Genomic DNA, 10,212 nt, shown 5'->3' with positions numbered 1-10,212 from the left:
TTCAACCACCTTCTGAGACTCAAATGGTAACGGATACTGTTTCACATTGACCACAGCACCTTCAGGAATCCTCACCACATGCTGCACTAGGTCACAAGTACCAGGCAAATCCGTCATTTTGTCCTGATGCCTCTGAAACACCGCCTGCACTTTTTGTTTTGCCTGCATAGACAAGTCAGGACTATAGACCACATCATCTACATTCTCAGTCTGAACTGTAGGAACTGACTGTAGTTTGACTTTCTGAATGTCTACCTCCTCTACTGCACTGGACCCACTGATCACTCCCAATGTGGCAACAACTGGGTTCTGACCATCAAACGACACCACACAACCAGACGACTCTTCCGATTTTCCTTGGCCAACTTTCTCGAACAGATCATGCAACGTTTTGTCATCCCTTTGCATTTTGGACAGTTTCTCAGCATTGATATCAAGTTGGGGAACTTTAGCGGTCAACAGCGGTCTAAAAGGACGTTCTTCTCTAGCTTTTTGACCTCTTGTCTGGACTGCGCTAGTAACCTCGACACATCCAAATGTACATCCCTGTATTCTTCCCAAAATGACGTCACATACTGGATTGTCGATCACACATGCCTCAACACTTCCAGAAAAGTATGGTGTATCCAGACTCACAATCGCAATGGGCAACCGAACCAAATCCCCACTGAACTGTCTACACACCTGTACCTTCCCAGTAAACTGATCATCTCTCACTAGGGACTTCCTGACCCCAACCGTGGAACACCCACTATCCAACATGACCGTGACCTCACTACCATTTAAGGTACCTTCACATGTCTGAATAGACTCGGGAAGTTCATCACTACCTGAAAATCCTACTGACGCCACAGACTGCTCGTCTTCACTACAGCTGGACTCCTCAACAGTGACAACGGATACTGAAGCAGTATGCATTTTTTTGGGACAATCTGCCAACTTGTGCGAAGTATCTTGACACCACCAACACTTCCTCTGATAGTTCTGACCACCTCTACCTCTACCAGCTTGACTAGCACCTCTGCCACCCTTATTATCAGGAGAGCTTTGTTCTGTCGGTGGGTTTGTGTCAGCCTGACTATTCTTCTTAGAAAACCTGTGACCACCTCGACCACCTGACCCTGAATGACCTCCTCTCCCACTTGGAATACCGACATTAGCCAACAGAGGATCACTAGAACCTTTTGCTGCTAGGTTTTGACTAGGATGTGCTTCCCTGTATCTTTCAGCTGCGTCTATCATGGTTTGAGCAGTAGTATGCTTGTCTTCTTTCAGAAAAGTAACCAGAGACGACGCACAACTAGACAGAATCTGCTCTCTGAGCACCAAGTCACAGAGCAAAGCGAAATCTGTGCCAACTCCAGCCATATCTGTCCATCTAGTAAAAAATCTTCTCATGCGGGAGAAAAAGACATGCATGGTTTCACCAGATTCAGGTTTGCATGAGCGAAACTGCGTTCTGAAACCTTCTTCAGTACATTTGAATCTCTTCAACAAATGCGCTGACAGTTTGGCATAGTCATTAGTATCTTCTACTGGTAACTCTTGAAAATAATTCAGAGCACGACCTCTGAGTAGAGTAGGCAAAATCAAAGCCTTCTCATCATTTGACCACTTCAAGCTAGCTGCGTGCTTATCGAAGCGATACAGATAACTCTCAATGTCATCTGATTTATCATCAAAATAGGGAATCTTGGGACGATTGGCCAATTTATTCCTGCTTGCTTTTTCAACCAACTCGTCTGCTCGCAACTTTGCCTCCCTGTTCGCCTTTTCTTCTTCAATATCGAGACGACGATTTTCAATCTTAGCTTGTTCAGCTAACTCTCTCTCTTTAAGCTCACGTGCAGCAGCGAGTTCTTTTTCTTGACGAAGATTTTCAATCTTAGCTTGTTCAGCTAACTCTCTCTCTTTAAGCTCACGTGCAGCAGCGAGTTCTTTTTCTTGAAGAGCAATATCATTTTCTCTTTTCAACAAAGCTTCTCTTCTTGCTGCTCTTTCCTCACGCAAACTATCTTCCACATACTTGTTCAGTGATGCACCATCCTTTCCTAAGGCTTCACCCTCCACCTTAAACTGCGCTATCAAAGCTTGAACCTCTTCTTGAGATGCCATCGTGAACAAACCGCTATCACTTAAGCAAACTATGACTATCCACTACATAGAATGCTAGAGGGCAACACCAAGACTTAGCTTTGACTAACGTGAACACAATAGTCCACTAAACTTTAGAATTTACCTGACTTCCTCAAGTACAGTACTAAAGCGACACAGTCTAGGAAACCGATCAACCGAACTACAAGGGGAAACAATCAATACATTTGAAACTAGGTTCCGCCCAAAAACTTGGCCTAGAAACTAGACATACCCCCATTCTCAAACACTTATGAATCAAGGCATTGCTGACCCACAACTATTTACAAACTGTGTACACGTAAAAGGGAAAAATGATGTGTCATGTATTATTCACTTGTAGGTAAAACTAACCTACAGGGCGCTTCATGTAAAGTAGGGGGAAAAAAGAACCTACTCACAAGCAAGAACCAACACTCAGAGAGACAAATTATTCTCAAAAATATATAGAATGTTAACTTGAGTGTCAGATAAGCAAATGACAAATGACTCACTCCTGTCCAAAATATGTCGTTCAGTCAGGCACAGGATGCATCCGTCCACAGACCAAGGAGCTCCCTTCACAGACAGATGACAAGGATGTCCATCCTCCAGACTGCATGCATCAGCATCTGCGCAAAACCAAACAACACTTCAGCACTACAAGTCAACAATATAAAATAAGCCTAACTGCACTCAAGGGAACGCACCAAAAAAAAAAATAATTAATCTTCAAAAATTTTCCAATTAATACAACCGCAAGCTCGCCAATGTAAGAGATTTGAAATAAAGAAGATCCGTAGTTATCCTTATTAATCTCCTTCCAGATTCTTTATATGTGCACACACACACACACAGTCAAGCATCTGACTCCCGCTCAGAAGTTTAGGAAAGCAGAGAGAAGATTAGAAGAATTTGTAGTCTTTCACCAACTCATTCTTTCCAAACAATAGCCAATGGTTTAATTAGAACATACAAATTGGTTTGTTTCTGACATAGCAATTATCAACTCATTCCTCAAATTCTCAAATACTTTCTTGCTTACAATAATCAATTCATGACCTTTTGAAACTCATTCATTCATTGTCCACGACCTTGTGAAACTCACTCATTCATTGTCAACGTCATAACATATTTACAAGGACAAGAAAGCAAATAAACAAAACATAACTTTTACGTTATGTAAAGGTGACGATGTAGCTAGCCTTCAACCTCACGGCCTCCATCGCACCCTCGCCACACTGGCATCACCCCGCACAAGTCAGACTGGGGCGGCCTGTTACAAAATATAACACCCTACTGTAACAACTAACAATATTCAAAAACACACCAACCGAGCACAAGAAAATTATACAATTCCGAAATTATTCAAGTACACAAGTCATGTCCGCGCATACAAAAGAAATGTTCAAGTTCACACAAAACTAGCAAAGTACCTCATCTTCCAATATGGCGGCACCCATACAAAAGTCCAAGTCATCCCGGCAATGTTTCCCGGTTCCAAGGTTGACATCAAGATCAAATGTTTTCTTGCAAAGTTGACATCAAAAGCAAGAGCAGGTTTCTCATCCGAGAGCCCAGGTCGAATGACTTTCAATTGTCAGGCAGTTTACAATCACAACTCACAAAATCAGGCGGTTGCGATTATAACGTGAACAACTCGCACAGTTGTAAATTCACGTGCCGCGAACCCAGTTTGACCGTCCGTAGCTAACCATGGAATTTTACTGAACTGTTAAAAGTTTCCACTCTCAAAGTTAAACCACTCCTGACAACCTCTTTGTATTACAAAAAGCACTAGTTATATCCCTTCAACTATAAACACCATAACCGCCATTCATTACATCACCCCTTTCCCCGATTAAAAAAAAATGTGAACCCAAAATGAACATTTTTTTTTCAAAAACTGTACAAGTATAAGTATTCCAGTAACAAGAAAAAATTTTAAATACATAAAAAAATACATAAATAGATTAATAAATAATCAAAGCATAAGGAAAACATTTATTAAATACTCTGTCCGTTCCCAAAGAGTGCAATCAGTTTACAACCAAAAGACAGTGCCATCCACCAAAAAAGTGACGAAAGCCACGAGGCTGTCCTTAAACATGAGCAACAATGGCAAGCATAATAAACCACATTTACGCCGCCGTGTAGATAATCACCCACTGTGTTAATCCACAATAGTTATACTCATGGACATTCAGCAATTTTCGCCTATTACTGAATGCAATAACATTGACGTTCTTGGTACCAAAGATCGCCAATAAAGTTTGAGTAGCCCCCGCTAAACTCAATACAGTAAACCTCGACTACAACACAAAATGGTACTAGCATCAAAAATATCCAAACAAATTTTTCCAGCCAGATTAAATAAATAATCACAATGTGACAAAAAAACAAGAACAAAATTAAATTAGTTCTTAATACATACACAGCATATCAACACTCACAGCACAAAAAGTATTGTCCTTGTTGATTGCAGAAAGTCTTTTCACTGTTCTTTCAACCATCATGTTCCATTCACTTCGTCAAGCGTGACAACACATCAGCTTCAAAATTCCTGACTCCAGGAATTGGCACTACTGTGAATGAATACTCTTGGAGAGACAGAGCCCATCGCAACAGTCGGCCGTTGGCAGTTTTGGACTGTCGTAAGTACGTCAACGGTCTGTGATCAGTCTCAACAAAGAAATGTGAGCCAAACAAGTAGCGATGGAATTTGTCAACTGCCCACACCAACGCTAGGCACTCTCTCTCCACAGTAGAGTATCTGGTTTCTCTTTCCAGCAGTTTTCTGCTGGCATACAGAACTGGATGAAGGACGTCGTCATCATCAGGCTGCATCAGGGCTGCTCCAATCCCCGTGGAGGATGCATCCGACCGCACTGTGAACGGCCTGGAAAAGTCTGGCAATCTCACCAGTGGTTCAGACGACAAAATTTCTTTGACCCTGTCAAAAGCCATCTGACACTCTTTTGACCAACGAACTTTGTTTGGTTGGTTCTTCTTTGTGAGTTCTACCAGGGGGGACACAATAGACGCGAAGCTTGGGACATAGCGCCTATAGAAACTGATGAGCCCTACCAATGACCGGACTTGTTTCTTTGTGGTTGGGACAGAGACATTCAAGATTTTGGACACTTTGGAGGGAACTGGACGCATGCTACCCTCCCCAACTATGTGACCCAAAAACTCAATAGAGTCAAACCCTGCCTCTACTTTCGACGGTCTCACAGTCAACCCATGTTTTCCCAGTTCTGTCAACAGTCCGTCAAGTGCCTCTAGATGCTCACACCAGTCTTCTGTGGCTACAAGTACGTCATCAAAGAAATGAACAGATTTGAACCTATCCAGATCCAACATCTTCATCATCCTCGCGAAAGTACTTGGTGCTGTACTCATTCCGAACGGCATCTTCTTGAACTGATATAGACCTTGAGGGGTACGAAAAGCCGTTTTTGCTCGATCAGACTCTGCCATCGGAATTTGCCAATAGCCCTTAGCCAGATCAATCTTCGTGAAATGCTGCCTGCCCTGCAATGAAGCAAACAGAACTTCCGGATCCGGTATTGGCTCAGCGTCAAACTCCGTAATCTTATTGAGGTGTCTGAAATCGATGCAAAAACGAGTACTTCCGTCCTTCTTCTTGACTAGAACAATAGGAGACGAGAACGGAGAAATAGACGGCTCTATTACGTCTAGATCTAACATCTTCTTCACTTCTTCTTCAACCACCTTCTGAGACTCAAATGGTAACGGATACTGTTTCACATTGACCACAGCACCTTCAGGAATCCTCACCACATGCTGCACTAGGTCACAAGTACCAGGTAAATCCGTCATTTTGTCCTGATGCCTCTGAAACACCGCCTGCACTTTTTGTTTTGCCTGCATAGACAAGTCAGGACTATAGACCACATCATCTACATTCTCAGTCTGAACTGTAGGAACTGACTGTAGTTTGACTTTCTGAATGTCTACCTCCTCTACTGCACTGGACCCACTGATCACTCCCAATGTGGCAACAACTGGGTTCTGACCATCAAACGACACCACACAACCAGACGACTCTTCCGATTTTCCTTGGCCAACTTTCTCGAACAGATCATGCAACGTTTTGTCATCCCTTTGCATTTTGGACAGTTTCTCAGCATTGATATCAAGTTGGGGAACTTTAGCGGTCAACAGCGGTCTAAAAGGACGTTCTTCTCTAGCTTTTTGACCTCTTGTCTGGACTGCGCTAGTAACCTCGACACATCCAAATGTACATCCCTGTATTCTTCCCAAAATGACGTCACATACTGGATTGTCGATCACACATGCCTCAACACTTCCAGAAAAGTATGGTGTATCCAGACTCACAATCGCAATGGGCAACCGAACCAAATCCCCACTGAACTGTCTACACACCTGTACCTTCCCAGTAAACTGATCATCTCTCACTAGGGACTTCCTGACCCCAACCGTGGAACACCCACTATCCAACATGACCGTGACCTCACTACCATTTAAGGTACCTTCACATGTCTGAATAGACTCGGGAAGTTCATCACTACCTGAAAATCCTACTGACGCCACAGACTGCTCGTCTTCACTACAGCTGGACTCCTCAACAGTGACAACGGATACTGAAGCAGTATGCATTTTTTTGGGACAATCTGCCAACTTGTGCGAAGTATCTTGACACCACCAACACTTCCTCTGATAGTTCTGACCACCTCTACCTCTACCAGCTTGACTAGCACCTCTGCCACCCTTATTATCAGGAGAGCTTTGTTCTGTCGGTGGGTTTGTGTCAGCCTGACTATTCTTCTTAGAAAACCTGTGACCACCTCGACCACCTGACCCTGAATGACCTCCTCTCCCACTTGGAATACCGACATTAGCCAACAGAGGATCACTAGAACCTTTTGCTGCTAGGTTTTGACTAGGATGTGCTTCCCTGTATCTTTCAGCTGCGTCTATCATGGTTTGAGCAGTAGTATGCTTGTCTTCTTTCAGAAAAGTAACCAGAGACGACGCACAACTAGACAGAATCTGCTCTCTGAGCACCAAGTCACAGAGCAAAGCGAAATCTGTGCCAACTCCAGCCATATCTGTCCATCTAGTAAAAAATCTTCTCATGCGGGAGAAAAAGACATGCATGGTTTCACCAGATTCAGGTTTGCATGAGCGAAACTGCGTTCTGAAACCTTCTTCAGTACATTTGAATCTCTTCAACAAATGCGCTGACAGTTTGGCATAGTCATTAGTATCTTCTACTGGTAACTCTTGAAAATAATTCAGAGCACGACCTCTGAGTAGAGTAGGCAAAATCAAAGCCTTCTCATCATTTGACCACTTCAAGCTAGCTGCGTGCTTATCGAAGCGATACAGATAACTCTCAATGTCATCTGATTTATCATCAAAATAGGGAATCTTGGGACGATTGGCCAATTTATTCCTGCTTGCTTTTTCAACCAACTCGTCTGCTCGCAACTTTGCCTCCCTGTTCGCCTTTTCTTCTTCAATATCGAGACGACGATTTTCAATCTTAGCTTGTTCAGCTAACTCTCTCTCTTTAAGCTCACGTGCAGCAGCGAGTTCTTTTTCTTGACGAAGATTTTCAATCTTAGCTTGTTCAGCTAACTCTCTCTCTTTAAGCTCACGTGCAGCAGCGAGTTCTTTTTCTTGAAGAGCAATATCATTTTCTCTTTTCAACAAAGCTTCTCTTCTTGCTGCTCTTTCCTCACGCAAACTATCTTCCACATACTTGTTCAGTGATGCACCATCCTTTCCTAAGGCTTCACCCTCCACCTTAAACTGCGCTATCAAAGCTTGAACCTCTTCTTGAGATGCCATCGTGAACAAACCGCTATCACTTAAGCAAACTATGACTATCCACTACATAGAATGCTAGAGGGCAACACCAAGACTTAGCTTTGACTAACGTGAACACAATAGTCCACTAAACTTTAGAATTTACCTGACTTCCTCAAGTACAGTACTAAAGCGACACAGTCTAGGAAACCGATCAACCGAACTACAAGGGGAAACAATCAATACATTTGAAACTAGGTTCCGCCCAAAAACTTGGCCTAGAAACTAGACATACCCCCATTCTCAAACACTTATGAATCAAGGCATTGCTGACCCACAACTATTTACAAACTGTGTACACGTAAAAGGGAAAAATGATGTGTCATGTATTATTCACTTGTAGGTAAAACTAACCTACAGGGCGCTTCATGTAAAGTAGGGGGAAAAAAGAACCTACTCACAAGCAAGAACCAACACTCAGAGAGACAAATTATTCTCAAAAATATATAGAATGTTAACTTGAGTGTCAGATAAGCAAATGACAAATGACTCACTCCTGTCCAAAATATGTCGTTCAGTCAGGCACAGGATGCATCCGTCCACAGACCAAGGAGCTCCCTTCACAGACAGATGACAAGGATGTCCATCCTCCAGACTGCATGCATCAGCATCTGCGCAAAACCAAACAACACTTCAGCACTACAAGTCAATAATATAAAATAAGCCTAACTGCACTCAAGGGAACGCACCAAAAAAAATAATCTTCAAAAATTTTCCAATTAATACAACCGCAAGCTCGCCAATGTAAGAGATTTGAAATAAAGAAGATCCGTAGTTATCCTTATTAATCTCCTTCCAGATTCTTTATATGTGCACACACACACACACAGTCAAGCATCTGACTCCCGCTCAGAAGTTTAGGAAAGCAGAGAGAAGATTAGAAGAATTTGTAGTCTTTCACCAACTCATTCTTTCCAAACAATAGCCAATGGTTTAATTAGAACATACAAATTGGTTTGTTTCTGACATAGCAATTATCAACTCATTCCTCAAATTCTCAAATACTTTCTTGCTTACAATAATCAATTCATGACCTTTTGAAACTCATTCATTCATTGTCCACGACCTTGTGAAACTCACTCATTCATTGTCAACGTCATAACATATTTACAAGGACAAGAAAGCAAATAAACAAAACATAACTTTTACGTTATGTAAAGGTGACGATGTAGCTAGCCTTCAACCTCACGGCCTCCATCGCACCCTCGCCACACTGGCATCACCCCGCACAAGTCAGACTGGGGCGGCCTGTTACAAAATATAACACCCTACTGTAACAACTAACAATATTCAAAAACACACCAACCGAGCACAAGAAAATTATACAATTCCGAAATTATTCAAGTACACAAGTCATGTCCGCGCATACAAAAGAAATGTTCAAGTTCACACAAAACTAGCAAAGTACCTCATCTTCCAATATGGCGGCACCCATACAAAAGTCCAAGTCATCCCGGCAATGTTTCCCGGTTCCAAGGTTGACATCAAGATCAAATGTTTTCTTGCAAAGTTGACATCAAAAGCAAGAGCAGGTTTCTCATCCGAGAGCCCAGGTCGAATGACTTTCAATTGTCAGGCAGTTTACAATCACAACTCACAAAATCAGGCGGTTGCGATTATAACGTGAACAACTCGCACAGTTGTAAATTCACGTGCCGCGAACCCAGTTTGACCGTCCGTAGCTAACCATGGAATTTTACTGAACTGTTAAAAGTTTCCACTCTCAAAGTTAAACCACTCCTGACAACCTCTTTGTATTACAAAAAGCACTAGTTATATCCCTTCAACTATAAACACCATAACCGCCATTCATTACACTTTCGATCACAAGTCCAGTGCTCTACCACCTGAGCTACCCGGGCCCCCCACTGACAGTCATACCACCCTGTTGTCACTCAACTGTTGTTACTCACCGGGCCACCGTATGGTAGCACTGACAGTCATACCACCGCTAACCCTAGCCCAACACAGGGGCCCATAATCTTGAAAAAGCTACAACATTGTGTCCTACAAAGTCAAAATGTCGTTTAACTACCGCCCAGTATTTATTTTTACTGCCCAGTAATTATTTATTTTCGCCGGTATTCATTTGAGTCTGGCGGAAGTTCGGCAGCTACCAGTGATGGTTATTTTTAGAATAGGAGATTTCCCCATGCTTGCTCTTCTCTGCGCACGCGTTACCGGTGTTTTCGCTGGCGTTTCAGTTTCAAAGTCAATAGCAACCACCCAAACAAACTG

The 10,212-nt window shown here is 42.6% G+C and overlaps 2 long non-coding RNA genes across 2 annotated transcripts; both read right to left on the bottom strand.

Moving 5' to 3' along the window:
• Positions 1-3,072: 3,072 nt before the first annotated feature.
• Positions 3,073-5,932, bottom strand: LOC138949309 (uncharacterized). The gene is made up of 2 exons (XR_011450227.1): positions 3,549-5,932; positions 3,073-3,388 (listed from the first exon to the last, which is right to left on the bottom strand). It is a non-coding gene; the product is annotated as an uncharacterized lncRNA (long non-coding RNA).
• Positions 5,933-8,906: 2,974 nt separating this feature from the next.
• On the bottom strand, positions 8,907-9,788 carry LOC138958803 (uncharacterized). Its single transcript, XR_011453517.1, has 2 exons — positions 9,383-9,788; positions 8,907-9,222 (listed from the first exon to the last, which is right to left on the bottom strand). It is a non-coding gene; the product is annotated as an uncharacterized lncRNA (long non-coding RNA).
• Positions 9,789-10,212: the final 424 nt, after the last annotated feature.

The sequence above is a fragment of the Littorina saxatilis genome, linkage group LG1 (genome assembly GCF_037325665.1).
Source record: "Littorina saxatilis isolate snail1 linkage group LG1, US_GU_Lsax_2.0, whole genome shotgun sequence".
Taxonomy (NCBI): Eukaryota; Metazoa; Mollusca; class Gastropoda; order Littorinimorpha; family Littorinidae; genus Littorina; species Littorina saxatilis.
The sequence above is the reverse complement of the archived record's forward strand: the minus strand, read 5'-3'. Positions and strand labels throughout refer to the sequence as shown.